This window comes from Ursus maritimus, unplaced genomic scaffold (assembly GCF_017311325.1).
Source record: "Ursus maritimus isolate PB19 unplaced genomic scaffold, ASM1731132v1 scaffold_3, whole genome shotgun sequence".
Lineage (NCBI taxonomy): Eukaryota > Metazoa > Chordata > Mammalia > Carnivora > Ursidae > Ursus > Ursus maritimus.
The window spans coordinates 18,215,167-18,232,192 of record NW_024425563.1 but is presented as its reverse complement, the minus strand read 5'-3'; the positions used below and the strand labels follow the sequence as shown (position 1 = coordinate 18,232,192).

Genomic DNA, 17,026 nt, shown 5'->3' with positions numbered 1-17,026 from the left:
TAAAAGGAAATTCACATAACATGAAATTTACCACTTTGAAGTGAACAGTTCAGTGGCATTTAGTCCATTCACAATTTTATACAACTCCATCTAGTTCCAACACATTTTCATTACACCAGAAGGAAACCCCATAACCATTAAACAGTTACTCCCCATTCCCTCTTCTCTCAGCCCCTGACAACCACCAGTCTGCTTCTTGTCTCTATGGATTTGCCTATTCTGGACATTTCACATAAATGGAATCACGTGACATGCAACCTTTTGTGTCTGGCTTCTTCCACTTAGCATATTGTTTGTGAGGTATGTTCATGTTCTAGTATGTATCAGCACTCCATTCCTTTTTACGGCTGAATAATATTCCATTATATGGATACACTTCAATTTGTTTATCCATTCATCCACTGATGGATATATGGGTTATTTTCACCTTTTGGCTACTGTGAATAGTGCTGCTATAAACACCTATGCACACGTATTTGTTTGAGTATCTATTTTCCAATCTTTTGCATATATACCTAAAGTGGACTTGCTGGTACAGAAGGTAATTCCGTGTTTGTTTGAGGACCCACCAAACTGTTCTCCGTAGTGGCTGCACCATTTTACATTCCCACCAGCATTGAAAGGGGTTCCAATGTCTCCACATCCTTGCTTGTTTAAAGTATTCTCTTTATCCTTTCTATTTCTGTAAAATCAGTGGTAATGTCCGCACTTTCATTTCTGATTTTAGTTATTTGTGTCTCCTTTTTTCTTTATATATGCTAAAGATTTGTCGATTTTGTTGATCTTTTCAAAGAAATAACTTTTTTAAAAAAGATCTTTATTTATTTATTTGAGAGAGTGGGGGAGGGGCTGAGGAAGAGGGAGAAAGAGAATCCCAAGCAGACTCCCCGCTGAGCACAGAGCTCCACTCGGGGCTTGATCTCATGACCCCAAGATCATGACCTGAGCCGAAATCAAGAGTCAAAAGCTTAACCAACTGAGCTACCCAGGAGCCCCTCAAAGAACCAACTTTTGGCTTCATTGGTCCCCTTTGTAGTTTTTTATTGTCTATTTCATTTATTTCTGCTCTAATCTTTATTAGTCCCTTCCTTTTGCTAGCTTTCGTTAACTTTGCTTGCCTTTTCCTAAGGTATAAACTTGGGTCATTGGTTTGAGATCTTTCTTCCTTGTTATTTACTTATTTATTTAAAAAAAGATTTTCTTTCTTTCTTTCTTTCAGAGAAAGAGAGAGAGCATGCTGGTGAGTGGGGATGTGGGAGCGGGTCAGAGGCGGAAGGAAAAAGAATCTCAAGCAGACACCAAACTGACCATGGAGCCCAATGCAGGTTCGATCTCATGACCCTGAGCTGAAACCAAGAGTCGGCACTTAACTGACTGAGCCACCCAGGCGCCCCCTTTTCTTCCTTTTTAATGTAAGTGTTTACTGCTATAAATTCCCTCTGAGCATTGCTTTCACTGCATCCCACAGGTTTTAATATGTTGTGTTTTCACTTTCACTCTTCTCAAAGTATTTACTAATTTCTGTTGCAGTTTCTTATTTAACCCATCAGTTGTTTAAGAGTGTGTTGTTTGATATACATACATTTGTAATTATATGCTACTTTAAATCATACTTCAAAATCCTGACCATAGTCAGTGTTAAATTCAGAATGTCTATAATATGAGGAATCCATATTCTACCCTAATTTAGGACCTTACTTGAACCCTTACTAAATCTCATTTTCTTGTATTTGTCATGCCATCTAGACAAATTGTTTTTGGATTCTGACTTTATCATTCAATATATTTTGTTTTGAAGTCTTTTATCAAATAAATGATAAAAATGTGGAACGGGATTGGCTAAGGATAAACCTGTCTTCATAATTAAGTTAACAATAGCAGTTCATTGTTTTGGTTTTTTTTTTTTTTAGGATTGAAGATCCCCATCTACCTTCTTCAGACTATATATCCTTAATATAATTTATAATTAATTAATATAATTTATACACTAGAAATATAATTTAATATACTATAATCTTGCTTTGATGGTTAGTTTTATGTATCGATTCAGCTGGGCCACAGTGCCCAAATATTTGGTCAAACATTATTCTAGATGTTTCTGTGAAACTATTTTTTTGGATATGATTAACATTTAAATTGGCAGACTTTGAGTAAAGTATATAACCCTTCACAAAGTGGGTGGGCCTCATCCAATCAGTTGAAGGCCTTATAGGAAAAGATTAGCCCTAGCAAGGACTCAAACTACACCACTTCCCTGGGTCTCCACTCCATCAGACTTTTGATTTGTCAAGCCTCCACAACCATGTAAGCCAAATCCTTAAAATAAATCTCTTTTTATACACATACATCCTGTTGTTTCTGTTTCTTTGGAAAAGTGACTGATAAACTTGCTATGACGCATAACTCTGAAACTAAAATATTTCCTTTTAGCCCTATGATTTGTACTTTGTTTCCAGCGTAAGATTTTACTGCATATCCAGAACTTATTCTCTCCTGTTGGATGCTATCATTCATTCATTTGACAAATATTTACTGAACATCTGCAATGCATCAGGCACTGAGCATGAGGCAGTGAACAAATAAGGAAATATATAGCATGTCAAATGGTGGTAAGTATTATGGAAAACATTGAAGGGCAGGATGCACGGGGTGTTTACCAGGAGGAAGGAGTGTTAGCACATAGGGTAGTATGTGAGGTACCTTCCATTTGCTTCTCTAGATCTGTTCCCCACCATTCTCCATTCCATTATCTGTCATAGGAGGCTGACGTGTATGGACCACACACTATGCTCTTTTGCACTTGGCTTTCAATTGCGTTCGGCTAGTGGGAACTGGCAAGAGATCAGAAGGAAAGAAAAGAGTAGATTTTGGTTATTTCTTCTTCTGGCTCCTTTCCTACTGTATTACAATGGTTTGGCTATATCTTTCTACTGAAGGCTTGTCTAATTGGTTGGCCATCTCACCACACCTCTCTCTCTTAGGGTTCTAGGAGCTGCCCTTACCTAGTGGCAAGAATTGGGGCAATTCTTTACCCCAGAGAACATCTGGCAATGTGTGGAGACAATTTGGGTTGTCCCATTGGGGGGAATGCTACTGGCATCTAGTGGGTAGAGGACAGAGATGCCGCTACACATCCTTAAAATGTGCAGGACAGCCCTTCCCCCCAACCACATAGAATTATCTGGCCAAAAGTGTTGGTAGTGCTGGGGTTGAGAAGCCGTGACTTGCCCCCTCAAGCCTGGGAGTTGTGCTTAATGGCTCCCAGCTGTTACTGGCCCAGAGTGACTACACCATCCCTTGTTGTTTTTCCAAAACCAAACCAACACTTGTGTAAACAGTCCTTTTATTAAACTTTCCTCAAATTACAAATTTCCTTCTGGGACTGAAATTGATATAAGTTGTCAAGTCAGAATCCAGTGAATACAACAGAAATAGGTCTGAAGAATAAAAAGAGAGGAATTTATTGAAAAGAATTGGGTACTGGAAGACCCGAGAGGCCAAATAATTAACATTAAAGAAACCTGGAAATCAGTAATGGCTGGAAGCCATTAGCATTCTTAGGCTGGAGGAACAAAGGAAATATATGGTGTTATCAGATACCAGAGCCTAGAGTTGCCTGCCAGAGGCAAGAAGCTAGTTCAGGAAGGACTAGAGCCATGGGGCAGATTCACTGCTGCCCAGAGATGCAGCCTGAGATAGGACAAAATTCTCCGTCTTCCCCACCCTCCTCCCACTCTCCAGTCTTTCGTTGGCACTCCCACTGACTGAACACAACCAGAAGCCAGCTGACGTAGGAGTCTGAGGAAACAACCCATAGAAGAAAGCAAGGTTGGGCAAGGGAATGATCAGAGAACATGCAGGCTCATGCCCAACAAAGAAAGTCCTTCTAAATAAGATGACATTTCAGTAAGGACTTTAAAGAATGAAGAGGCAACCCGTGTAGATATTTGGAATAAGAATGTTCTAAAACAAAGCAAAGAATGTTCTAGGTTGCAGGAGAAAGTGCAGAGATCCTAGGTAGTAACACGCTTAGTGTATTAAGGGGAACATATTGCTAATGATCCTACAGCAGAAAGAATAAGCAGAAGAGTGGTGGGAGATGAGATCAGAAGTTAAGACAGGCAGCAGACCATATGGGACTTTGCCATACTATGGACTTTGCTTTCGGCTCTGAGATGAAATCATCGACAAGTTTTGAGCAAAGGAGTGACATGATGTGACTATGGTTTAGAAGGATCCTTGTGGCTGCTGTGAGAAAAATAGACTTTAATGGAGCAAGAGATGAAGAGAGAACAGTTGGAAAATTATCTTAGTAATCTAGGCAAGGTAGCTTGAGTGAGGGCCCAAGAGGTAGATGAGGAGAGGTAGGATTTTGTAGATCTGTTGAGGGTAAAGCCAACAGATTTTGTTGTTGTCGGGTGCTATGTGGGTGTGAAAGAAAACAGTGAAGTCAAAAATGACTTCACCTGGAGGAGTGCAGTTTGGAGGGAGAATCAGGAGCTCACCAGTGGTCACATGAAGTTTGAAATGGAGACTAGATCTCCATACAGAGCTGTGGGGGAGGGCCACTGGATATATGATTCTGGAATTTGGGGGATGTTGGGATGAGGGATAGTAATGTGGGAGTTACTGGCATATACATAGTACTTGTCTTCGTTTGGGTTCCCCGAGAAGCAAACCGTGACAAGAATTTGAGAGCAAACAGTTTATTTGGGAGGCGAGTCCAGGATTTACCGGCCTGGAAGAGAAGAAGTGAGACCGGAAGAGGAAGCAAGTCAATGAAAGGTGCATTTTGAAGTAAGTTATCCCCATTGGCAACTGAAATTTACTCCCATTGTGGAATTCTGAGAAAGAATGTAGAACAGGCAAGGTGTCCTGAGGGATCAGAAAGCTAGGTTGTTTATCCACCAGATTGCCAACCATCTTGGTTGTGGGCTTTCTCTGAGGGACATGAACTCTCCAGCACTTCCAGGTTCTCCACAGGAAAGTCCAGTACTGCCCGGGCCAATAAAAGGCCCCAGGGCAGAAGGTCAGAAGGGAGGCTCCCAGTAAACAGCCCTCCGTGTGCAGAGGTCTTGAAGGATAAAGGTGGGGGCCTCCACAGCCTGAGATGATCTAGTGTCTCCCCAAGAATGAGTGAGGTTAGAGAGAGAAGGCATATGGTCACCAAAGCTCAATAGCATTCCACCGAAATAGAGGTCAAGGAAACGAGAAGGAACTAGCAAAGGGGACTGAGGAGAGGCCTGTGAAACTGGGAGAGTAGAGTCCCAGAAGCCAAGTTCAGAAAGTGCTCCTAGCAGTTGGAAGAGATTAACTATCAAATGCTGCAGAAGGCTCAAGGAAGTGAGGACCGAGGATGGACCATTGGATTTAGCAATTTGGAGGTCACTCGTGACCTTGAGGGATCAATTTTGGAGCTGTGGTTTACGATGGGGAGCGAATTCAACAGAAAAGAGAAATCAGAGACAGCCTGTACAGACAACTTTTTAAAAATAATTTAGTGTAGAGAAATTGGACGCTAGCCGGAAGATGTGGGGGTCAAAAGAGAGGTGTGTGTGTGTGTGTGTGTGTGTGTGTGTGTGTGTACGTGCATGTTTAAGATGGAAAATGTTGCAGCATGTTCGTTTGTTGATGATACAATCCAGGCAAGAGGGAAAAACTGATAATGCAGGAAAGAGACAAAAAGTAACAGAAGTGATAACCTTGGTACACAAGAGGGAATGGGATCTGTGCACGGCTAAACATAGCTCCCTTAGGAGCACAGATATTCATCGATAGTAACAGAGTTTTGAAAGGCAGAGGGCGGGGCCGTAGACGGGGATAGGTGGTGGAGTGTGGGGAAATTCTCTCCTGAATTGCAGTATTTTTCATAGAAGCAAGGAAATCCACTAACATTTGAGGACTGAGGAAGAGAAGTGGTTGAAGATTGAGGAGCGGGAAGAGGTGTGAAATAGTCATTCAGGATTGGGAATAGCTGAGAGAAGAGGTTAACCCCTTTACCCTCAATAAATGATGGGAGCTGCACTTCCTCTCTGGGCTTCTTGATTCTGGGGAACTCTATTTCCACTGATGGAAGGAGTCAGAACCCAACATCCATTTAACTGTGAGAGTTGTAAATAATCTGTTCCAGTTTACAAGAGGCTCAGTAGAGTACAACCAGAGGGATTGTAAAAAGCAAGAAAGGTGTGTTTGAAGTAGCCCCACCTCCTCTAGTAAAAATGTCTTCACTACTTTTGTAGGTAGAGCTCACATCTTTGATGAGCCTCTGGTCAAAAATTCTACTAAGAAAACTCTTGAGATCTGGAGGTGGAAATTCTTGGACTTTTGTTTTACCCCTGGCCATTGAGAGTTAAGATACTGTGTCTTTCTGTCCCAGTGTCTAATTTCTGAACATGGTCAGACAGCCCATTTAGCAGCACTCAGAAGACATCTATAGCATTAAGCCACCAGATGTGGGCAACGGAAGGGCGGGCACAGGGGGTTGAATATTATACCCCCAAAAGATACATCCAAGTTCTAACTCCCGGAGACTGTGAATGTCACCTTGTTTGAAAACAGGATCTTTGCAGATGTAATTAAGTTAAGAATCTTGAGATGAGATCAGACTGGGTTTCGGGCGGGCCCCAAATCTAACGACTGGTATCCTTATAAGAGAGGGGAGAGGAATATTTGGGATGCATAGGGACGCAGAGAAGGACAATGTGAATTTGGAGGCAGAGATTGGCATGCAGCGTCTACAAGAGCCAAGGATTGCTGGAAACCACCAGAAGTGAGGAGAGAGGCACAGAACGGTGTCCCTCAGCGTCTCCAGAAGGAACCAACCCTGCTGTCACCTTGATTTCAGACTTCTGGCCTACTGAACTGGGAGAGGAGAAAGTTCTGCTGTGTTAAGCCACCAGGTATGTGGTGATTTGTTACAACAGCAGTAAGAAACTGATGCATAGAATGAACTCATATTTTGATAAAGTGAAAAGTGCAAGGCCAGGAAAATGACAATGAAGCATTCTTGGGACTGAGGAAGGAGGCTGAGACCATGTCCATCTCCTAAAACCTTGGGGTGTTTACCTTCATTTCCCTCTAGAAGAATATGGCTCCTCCTCCAGAAATCATGTTTCCTGACAGTCTGGAAAGCCTGCAGTTAGGTTCTGAGTCCACTGTCTCGTTTCCATGAGAGTATTTGCCCCCCCAGGAAGTCTTACCCTCATGATTTAACCAACCTGCTTCTGCAGTCCTGAAACTTCTGCTTGTGGCAGGTCTGAGCTGAGAAGTCTGCCCTTGGAGAGAACGGCCTCCCAGACACCTGTCTCTCCCTGGATTCCTGACTTGTCTCATCTGGAATGAATAGAAGTAAGAGCTAGCACCGTGCTTTAATGTATTGGTGCTTTTAGTCATTCTGTTCTCTACCTTAAGTGCTCACACTCCACTTAAAGAGCTCCTGCCTCTTCTTCAAGACTTGCCCAAATGCCTTCTGCTCTGTGAAGGCCTCCCTGGAGCCACAGAATCAATTCTATTTCCTTCTACGGTCCCATAGAATTTGTGCACCTCTGTCCCAGGACTTATTAAAGTTTACTACAGCTTATTCTTTACATATCTGTCTTACCTGAAACACTCCAGAGGAAGTGTTATTCACGTCTGAATCACCAGCACTTAGTCTAGAAGCTAGCACAATGAATGCTTTTTGTATAAAAAAGGAAAGCAACATCTCTGAAAATCCACAATAATCAAATTCAAAGCATCTTGAAAATATGCAACTGCTATTAATTAACACCTCTATTTTGGATTTTGAGCCTATTGCATTTGGCAAAGGAACAAAGCAACCGAGAAATTAGGATGTCCTATATGAGTAAAGAGTTCAGTGCAGAATTTTGGAGGTGTTTGCTGCTTTGCCATTATGATCAGAGGGGAACTTCTTTCCTGCAGATAAAAAGGGCGATGTTACCCCAGGTTTGGCAACTTTCTTCAACCCATGGGAGGTAGGTTCTTCCAATTTTAGATGAGAGTTTATCAAAAACTTTCTACAATCAACCACTGAAGAAGCACACTGAGTCACATTTCCTTCATCTGGCCACTGCAGAACGAAGTGTTGACAGCAGATGGTGTTCAATGTGATGTTATCATATCATCATTTACCCAAATGTCTCCTTTCATCATGTTTTGTTTGGAGTTATACCTGGAGTTTAATGATTTGAAAATATTCAGGATGAAACCTCAGTTGTAGAAGAAAAATAGACTGTGCTCTAAGCTTATATGTGAATATGCTCTGTAGAAAAGATGAAACATCCCAGTGAACAGAGCTGAAAGCATGAGAAGAAGGTTTGAGAAGGTAAGTACACATGTTCCCATGGGAATGCGCAGCTGCTGCCAACAAAAACCATGGGAAAAGGCTACAGACTCCTTCTATGATTCAGACTAAAATCAAATTTGTAAGGGAGTCAAAATACACATGAATCATCTGCTCTTTCATCCGCCATGATCATTACTATCTCCAAGTCAAAAGCTGGCCAAGAGTCACAATGAAAATAGGCCTGTTGTGATGACTGAAGATGTTTGTACTAAAAGATCTCCCCACCAAGAAATTCCGACCGCTTCTAGCATCTACCACACACCATTTAACTTCCTTGGCCTATGAAGACCCCCATACGCTGGTACTACGGTCTCTATCTCACCTAATTTGTGACCAGTTCCCCATTTTGATCAAGATGGTCTTCTCACTAGCCCCTACACATTCCTGTTCACTCATAACTCCAAAACTTTACTCATACTCTGTCCATCTCCCAGTGCATTTTCCTTCTTCTTCTTCTATTCAAACCAATTTATTCTTAAATTCCAGTCCCAGTACCATCTGACTTGGGGGGGTTTGTCATGACTGCAGACCATAGTGGCATCTCCCTGCTCTCAATTCCTCCACTGCCACTTGAGACCTAGAATCCCAAACTAATGCTTCTTTTGAAATCAATCCATCATTTATGGACACTCATTGGGTTCACACACTGCTCGGACCATAATTGAGACTTCTGGTTTACCTTCTAGCTATTGTCTTTTCTGTTCACCATTTTAAATAATTCTTTCCTTCCCAAAGATGACCAAGATAATTGAGAGCTTTTGTTCTTTTTAAACCCTATGCAAGAGAAACATTTCTCCCCCTTCTTGAGCAAGAAAGAACCAGTGTGTACTAAACTGGTGAAAACTATTGAACCCTTGACCTTTAACCCCTTCCAAATGGAATAAACCTCAGTTAAAGTACAAATCAGTTATTCACTGAGAAAACCCTATGCAGATAAAGAAATATTGTTTTGGGGTACCACTTGGAATAAGTACTCTGAATCCCAGTTTTTGGATATCCAGACTGTGGAATCACTAATAGGCATATTCCACAGTCAGGATTCAAAATGAGCATAATTCTTTGGGGATCTGAACCTTGCAGAGAAAAATAAATGGACAAGGCTAGAACCAGGTGTCAGAGTCCGGCAATCCCAGCTTAGTCACAGATAATGGAATCTCTGTAGCATTTCCTTAAAATTGAAAACCTCAAAATGCCTCTATTTCTAGGTCAGTATCATCTCTGTATCAAGAAATTGTTCCTGGGGGCACCTGGGTGGCTCGGCAATTAAGCGTCTGCCTTCGGCTCAGGGCATATTCCAGGGTCCTGGGATCGAGCCCGGCATTGGGCTCCCTGCTCCGCTGGGAGCCTGCTTCTTCCTCTCCTACTCCCCCCTGCTTGTGTTCCCTCTCTTGCTGGCTGTCTCTCTCTCGAAAGAAAGAAAGAAAGAAAGAAAGAAAGAAAGAAAGAAAGAAAGAAAGAAAGGAAGGAAGGAAGGAAGGAAGGAAGGGAGGGAGGGAGGGAGGAAGGAACTGTTCCTGGACACTGAGAAATTTAGCCTGGTATTTTTGAAAAGTCACTCTAGTTCACCTGTGCTGAGTGAGAGGAAAACTGAAAAAAAAAAAAAAATTCTCCTCCTTTTAATTGAACAAAATGCAGCCTGCCCTTGAAGGACTTTTCTGCAGCTTATCCACTGTGGTAGGTTACTGTCAAAAATATTCACCCTTTCCCCTTTTACCTCCATGAAAGGGATATCCTTCTCCTACTCCTTTACTTTGGTTTGGCCATGTGACATTCTTCAGCAGATGGGACACAGACATGGGTTTGGAACGTGCTTGAGTGGTTGGGCTCGCCCTCTTGCACTTCTGCCGTCATCACGAGAAGAGCATGTCTTGACTAGCCCCTGGTCCAAGGAGGGTGAAGACAGACAGAGCAGCCGCCCAGCTGACCTACAACTATGTGAGATTGATTGTTATTTTAATGTACTGGGTTTGGGGGAAAATTTGTTACACAGAGTTTTTGTGGCAATAACTAATTTTCAGTTCCCAGAAAATACCATTCTTGACCCTTTAAGATGCAAATATAATATTTTCCTATGGGCTTCTAGATCAAATGGCATAGTGTCCTTCAGACAAATGCTTAGATTTTTCTTTTCTTTTTAATTTCTGACATTGTGTTTCCTGTGGAGTATTGCGAGTGCTCCCAGGGAAATGTGGTGTCTCTATGTGCATAGGTACTTACTTGATTCCAGGCTCAGAGGAATCTGATTGTGATCCCTCAGTCTGTCACTGTGTCACGGACTGCCAAAAACTTGAAGGTAGGAGGCTATATCAGTCAGGGGCCCAGCAAGAAACCGAGAGTATACTCAGCTTTGTGGCGTAGAGGCTTTTTAAAAAGATTTTATTTATTTATTTATTTGAGAGAGGGAGACAGCGCTGAAAGTGAGAGCACGCAAGCATGAGGAGGGCGGAGGGCCAGAGGGGAAGGGAGAAGCAGACTCCCCACTGAGCAGGGAGCCCGAAGTGGGGCTCGATCCCAGGACCCCAGGATCATGACCCGAGCTGAAGGCAGACGTTTAACCGACTGAGCCACCAAGGTGACCCATGGAGAGGCTTTTTAATAAAGGAACTATTTATAGAGATACGGGTAGGGTTAGAGGAACGCATGAGGGAGGAACCAGAGACTAGGGACAGTGGCGACCAGTTGCAATCCCCAGTCTGAACAGCAGGGGGAGACACCCCTGTCATCAGAGCCTGGTTGAGAGCTGAAGTCAGAGGGACTGCCCAATGGTAGCTGCAGTTCGGTGATAAGGCCACAGACAAAACCACAGTGAAGCAGAGTGGGTGGGAGGGAACAAATGCCCTGGCATCTCTCTCCTCCCACATTCTGACTCCGGCTGGTGACTCCTACTTGCTAGAGGGTGACATAGTCCATAGACGTCAGTTTCCCAGGGCAAAGAACACGGCAGAGGAAAACAGAACTGATCTGGGGAGAATCAAAGAATAATGAGACTACAGACATACCTCAGAGATATTGCAGATTCAGTTCCAGACCACCACAATAAAGAGAATATTGCAATAATGTGAGTTACATGAATTTTTTGGTTTCCTAGTGCATATAAAAGTTGTGTTTACACTTGTCTATTAAGTGTACAATAAGAGCAGTAGGTCTAAAAAACAATGTACATACCTTAATTAAAAATACTTTATTGCTAAAAAGTGCTAACGATCTTCTGAGCTTTCAGTGAGTCATCATTTTTTGATGGTGGAGGGTCTTGCCTCAGTGTTGATGGCTGCTGACTGATCGGGATGGTGCTTGCTGAAGGCTGGGGTGGCTGTCGCAATTTCCATTGCCTCTTCCTTTTACAAATGATTTCTCTGTAGCATGCGGTGCTGTTTGATACTATTTTACTCCCGGTAGAACTTCTTTCAAAATTGGGAGTCGAGCCTCTGTAAGCCTGCCGCTGCTTTATCAACTAAGTGTGTCATATTCTACGTCCTCTGTTGTCATCTCAACAGTCTTCACAGCGTCTTCCTCAGGAGTAAATTCCATCTCAAGAAACCATTTTCTTGGCTCATCCATGAGCAGCAACTCATCTGTTAAAGTTTTATTATGAATTTGCAGCAATTCAAATATTATAATAATGAAAAAGTTTGAAATACTGTGGAGGATGGTCAAAATGTGAGCCAGAGACCCAAAAATGCACAAACATTGGGAAAATGATGCCGATGAACTTGTTTGACTCAGGGTCTCCGCAAACCTTCCATTTGTAAAGAATGCAGTATCTGTGAAGCACAAAAAAAACCAAGTATGATCGCAGAGGTTTATTAACGCTGGACCCAGTTTCCGCAGGAAAGAAAACATGGCGGGGAGGGAGGGCAAGAAAGGAGTTATGTTTATAAGGATATTGGTTAGGCAAAGTGTACAGTAGTCTTTCATTGTTAATTGATTAGCAAAAAGATGGAGAATTAAACAATCTGTGATTGGATCAGTAGGTTTCTTTGCACTGCACTATGCTGATGTCAAGAATTTCCCTAAAGGCATCATGAGATAAGCCTACGGCATTAGAGCAGATCAGTGAAATTAATATTAAAGCATCTGGAAGATAATTATGTTGAGGAGGGCTATGGTACTAAGCTTCAGGCCTGAATTTATGGATTTAGAATTGGGATTTAAAAAGAAAGATTTTAATGGAGAGTGAAGCAAAACATATCTTGGTGCCGGAAGATTTCTAACACCTTGAGCTATGAAACCCTGACACCAGTCCAATTTTGTGATACTCTTCTGATTCCTGACCTATAAAAATATTATGTGGAGCTATTTACCAAACTTAACTCATGACACATCCGTAAATCCAAGGTTGCCAAAATATTTTAGGTGAGAGTGTGGAAGGCAAGGGATGCTGAGAACTCCTGGGTCCATATATATGCATGCCTGTATATACACCAGCATCAGTGATCTTTCTTCAGCAAAATTACACTTCCTTTCCATTTTTGTTTCCAAAAATGGGCCAATGTGAGTAAAACCCAAATATCAACATGTTGAGGATATCTTCTATTATACACAGAAGTATCTTAATATGCTGGGGAATAATATTGTATACTACACCAATTTGCTTTGAAAAATCAAGTAGCTAACTCTTCATATGAATTCAAATATGAGACACATTTCCTTGGTTTTGAGGTTGTTCCTTAAACTAGATCTTTACCTCAGAAGAATTTTCGAACAATAACATCTTGGGGATGACACTAGGTAAACTCAACGGAAAAGAATTCTAGTTCTTTAGGAATGCCGGATATGAACCATTTCAAGTATCAGAAGATTTATTAACAATATGTTCATACCAATATTTTATTAGTTAGTTTGCTTGATATTAAGCTAGCCTACATTGGGTTGCTTTAGAACAGACCCTGAGATTTGGACCGAGGCTAGGAGTTTATTTGGAAGGCAAGCTCAGGAAACACTGGTGGGGGAGGGGGCAGTGAGCCAGGGAAGGGAAGGAAGCCAGTAGGTGAATTCATGAGTATATTATAGCTGTGGGGAACTTGGGTTCATTTCTACTGCTACTGTGCAACACTGGGAAGTGGTGTAGAGCAGACCCGAGAGTTGTCTCACCCAAAGGATGAGAAAGATGGAGGACTTATCCACTAACTCGTATCTGTCATGAGTTTGAGGCTGTTTCTAGGGATGTCAACTTGCTGGCACTTCCAGCCCGCCTGGCACCCAGAACGCTCTTGTGGTCAGAGAACAGTATCAGGCTAAGGGATGCAGGTACTGGCAATAGAAAGCTTATGAGCATGCATAGGAATGCTGAGTGACAAAGCGATATAAACGCTGTGCCCAAGTACCTATTCAGAGGCACAACTGATTCTCAACACGCTACTAAAGCTTCCTCTTAATGGGAGGAAACCGAAAGGCTAGCAACCAAGGCTGCCAAGATATGAGAAGCAGAAACTGTAACCCTTCTGACAGCAGTCCTACTTTCTTCCCACACAGGATCCTTGCATGCTTCTCCTCCACCCCCAGGCAGTCCCTGGAGGCCAGACTAAGGGAGGCCTGAGAAAATCTTTTGCTTATCTTCTCAGAAGACATTAGGAGCAGGTCAGGGAAGAAGCTTTACAGAGCGCAGCAAGAGAATGCAATGCTTTTCTAATCAATGGTAACTTGAGTCCATATTCCAAAGAACTATTTCTTTCTCATGCTGTAAATTGTAATCACCCCATTTCTCTACAGGCTTGAAAGCCACAGGATTATCCCTTCAAAGGGAAATACTGAAGCCGAGGTGCTTCCTGTTCTTCAATAAGATTTCCAAATTTACTGGAAATTGGAAATTTGGTTTCCTCCCATGAAGAGGAAGCTTTAGTAGAGTGTTGATAATCAGTTATGCCTCTGAGTAGGTACTTGGGCACACCATTTATATCCCCTTGTCACTCAACATTCCTATGCAAGCTGATAAGCTTTCTATTGCCAATAATTGTACTTTCCTTTTAGATTTTATGGTATGTCCCTGTCTGGGACATGAGTCCCAGCCCTACAAGCTTCTTGTACCTGGTAACGTCAAACTGAATGAGCAACTATGACTTGGGCTGTTCATATTTCTGAAATTGGGAATTGGAGGGGGGTGCAGGAAAGGAGAGTTTCCCCTGCGCTAAGGTTCCAGGGCGCTGCAAAAAAGACAGTGGTTGATGCTGATTCTAGAAAACTGGTTCTCATGGAGCTTTCAGGCTGATTTCCTCATCTCCTAACTTTATGGGAGGAAGGACTCCTTTCAATAAAGGGAGGACTAGAAAAGGAGTAAGTAGTTAACTAGAAAAGGGTGGTAGGTAGTACCTACCAAGAGAACCACGTGTGAAAAATACATTAGGCCAAAGGCATAAGCTCATGAAAATGTGCTCAATATCTTTAGTCATTAGAGAAATGCAAGTGAACCCTAAATTGAGATACTACTTCACACCCACTAGAACAGCTAAAATTTAAGACTGACAAATACCAAGTGTTGATGAGGTGCCAGAACAATTAGAACAACTCATATACACTGCTGGCAGGAGTCTAAAATGTGGTAAAGGGTGTGGTAGTTTTGTTTTGTTTTTTTTTAAGGGTGTGGTAGTTTCTTACAAAGTTAAACATATACCTACCCCTACCTTAGGATCCAGCAATTGTAGATCTAGGTCACTATCCAAGATAAGTGGAAATATAGGTTCACAAAAGGACTTGTGTAAAGAATGTTCATAGCAGTTTTACTCACAATAGCCCAAAACTGAGAACAACCCAAATGCCCACCAACAAGAGGATGGGTAAACAAGCTGTGGTATTATATTACCACTCAGTATTAAAAAGGATGAATTATCGTACTGATGCCTGCAACAACATGACCCAATCTCACAAACCTGATGCTGAGAAAAGAAGCCAGACACAAAACGGAATACAAATACTGTATGTTTCCACTTAGATGAAGTTCTAGAATAGGCAAAACTCACCTAGGGTGAAAAAACCAATGGTTGCTTTTGGGGAATTTGGGGAATCACCTGGGAAGGGAGGAGGACTCCTTCTCATGAGATGGAACTCTGGTAAGGTCATAGGTACACTGGTTTATCTAGTTGTCAAAATGGTTCAATTAACTGTGCATTTCAACATATGTAAATTTTACCATAAAAACCCCAAAAATTATGATAATCAAACAGAGGGGCTGGAGAGTGGGTGGTATAGATAAAACAAGAATGGTATAATATTCATTGATGGCTGAAGTTGAGTGATGAGTAAGTGGGGTTCATTACACATTTCAGTTTATCTATGAAATTTTCCACACACACACACACACACACACACACACACACAGTAAAAAAAAAACCCAAAAAACAATACGCAAACATCAACAAAAAGCTTTCAGGCAACTGAAAATAGAGCAGAATGGCCGAAGGGAGTGTCTTTTCCACTGGTTCATCTACTAGGAATCTTCCGGACAGTGGTGGACTGAAGATACCAAATCTCTTAGTCACATCTTACTTGAGAGCATGGATGGTTACAATGATTAGCTAACATGAACAAAAAACTGTGGTGGGAAAAACAGACATTTCTATCTCATGTGTAAACATAACTTACCAAATATTGTTCCTTGAGGTACCTTGCAGCAGTTGGAACAAGTATTTAAACATGAGCCACTTAGCTACCATGGAACATGGACATATTTGCTGATACAGGCTCAGACCAGTATAATCCCCTTTCTTAACCTGGTAAAGCTCTTGAAGTTGCAGTAACTAAAATACACCACACCCAATCAGCAACGAATTTTAAAAAGTTATAAATGTCTTACAAATCAAAAATCATGTCTGAAAATATGTAACATGCTCAATAAATCATCACTTCCCATCACTTCCAACTTCAAAATAGATTCATGCCAATGTTGTGAATGTTTTGTAAGAGTCTACGTTAAATGTCCTTCATCTTAATGCAATGCAGTTGTGTGTGTGTGTGTGTGTGTGTGTGAGAGAGAGAGAGAGAGAGAGAGAGAGAGAGAGAGGGAAGGAGGGAGGGAGAGGGAGAGAGAGAGAGAAATCAGGGGTTTGTATAGACTTGTTAGAGTGAATTACAGATTTCCTTTTTAGGAAAAACTTAAAGTTCCCTTTAATTTTGTAGATGAGGGAATTGAAACCAGGACAAATGAAGTCACTTGTCCAAGATAACAAGAGTAAGACCATCCAGATCTTCTGATTTCTTCAAATTGAGACAGACTATTCTGCTTATGAATATGAATTTGACATGAACATGAAATTCTTTCCATTAGCTGCATCCGTATTGAATAACTCAAGAGAACTTTATCTTGGCAATTTACAGAATACTATACAAATTTGGAATTGTTCAAAATGTTTCCAGTGCATTAATAGAAATATATTTTTGCCCTACGGAGATTGCCATACTGGAATATGGTGACACCTTCAAAGGATTGTGGAAAATACTGCCAATTCACCATTTGCATTTGCTTGCTGACCCAGTGTCAGAGTAGATATTGATGACTCAAGACCTTTTCCTTTATTTTTTTCTTCTTGCCCACATCTGTACTTGGGTGCCATCACACACTCCTTACACCATTTTTTTAAGTATCACGTTACAAACCATTAGTGGTTTATGAAACAAACTTAATGGGACACAATTAGCATTTTTTAAATGGAATTAGATTAGAAAATGGTGTACAACATACATAGTTAGGGC

At 41.6% G+C, this 17,026-nt stretch overlaps 2 long non-coding RNA genes across 3 annotated transcripts; one reads left to right on the top strand and one right to left on the bottom strand.

Annotated features, from left to right (window-relative positions):
• Positions 1–1,922: 1,922 nt before the first annotated feature.
• On the bottom strand, positions 1,923–11,569 carry LOC103678253. 2 transcript variants are annotated; one of them, XR_572624.2, is made up of 4 exons: positions 11,510–11,568; positions 10,059–10,275; positions 7,218–7,332; positions 1,923–2,831 (listed from the first exon to the last, which is right to left on the bottom strand). It is a non-coding gene; the product is annotated as an uncharacterized LOC103678253 (long non-coding RNA). The 2 variants fall into 2 exon arrangements; XR_005838482.1 differs by lacking the exons at positions 1,923–2,831; positions 7,218–7,332; positions 10,059–10,275 and adding an exon at positions 10,691–11,305 and having other exon boundaries at positions 11,510–11,569.
• On the top strand, positions 11,268–16,723 carry LOC103678254. The gene is made up of 2 exons (XR_572625.2): positions 11,268–11,402; positions 16,454–16,723. It is a non-coding gene; the product is annotated as an uncharacterized LOC103678254 (long non-coding RNA).
• The last annotated feature ends 303 nt before the right edge of the window (positions 16,724–17,026 follow it).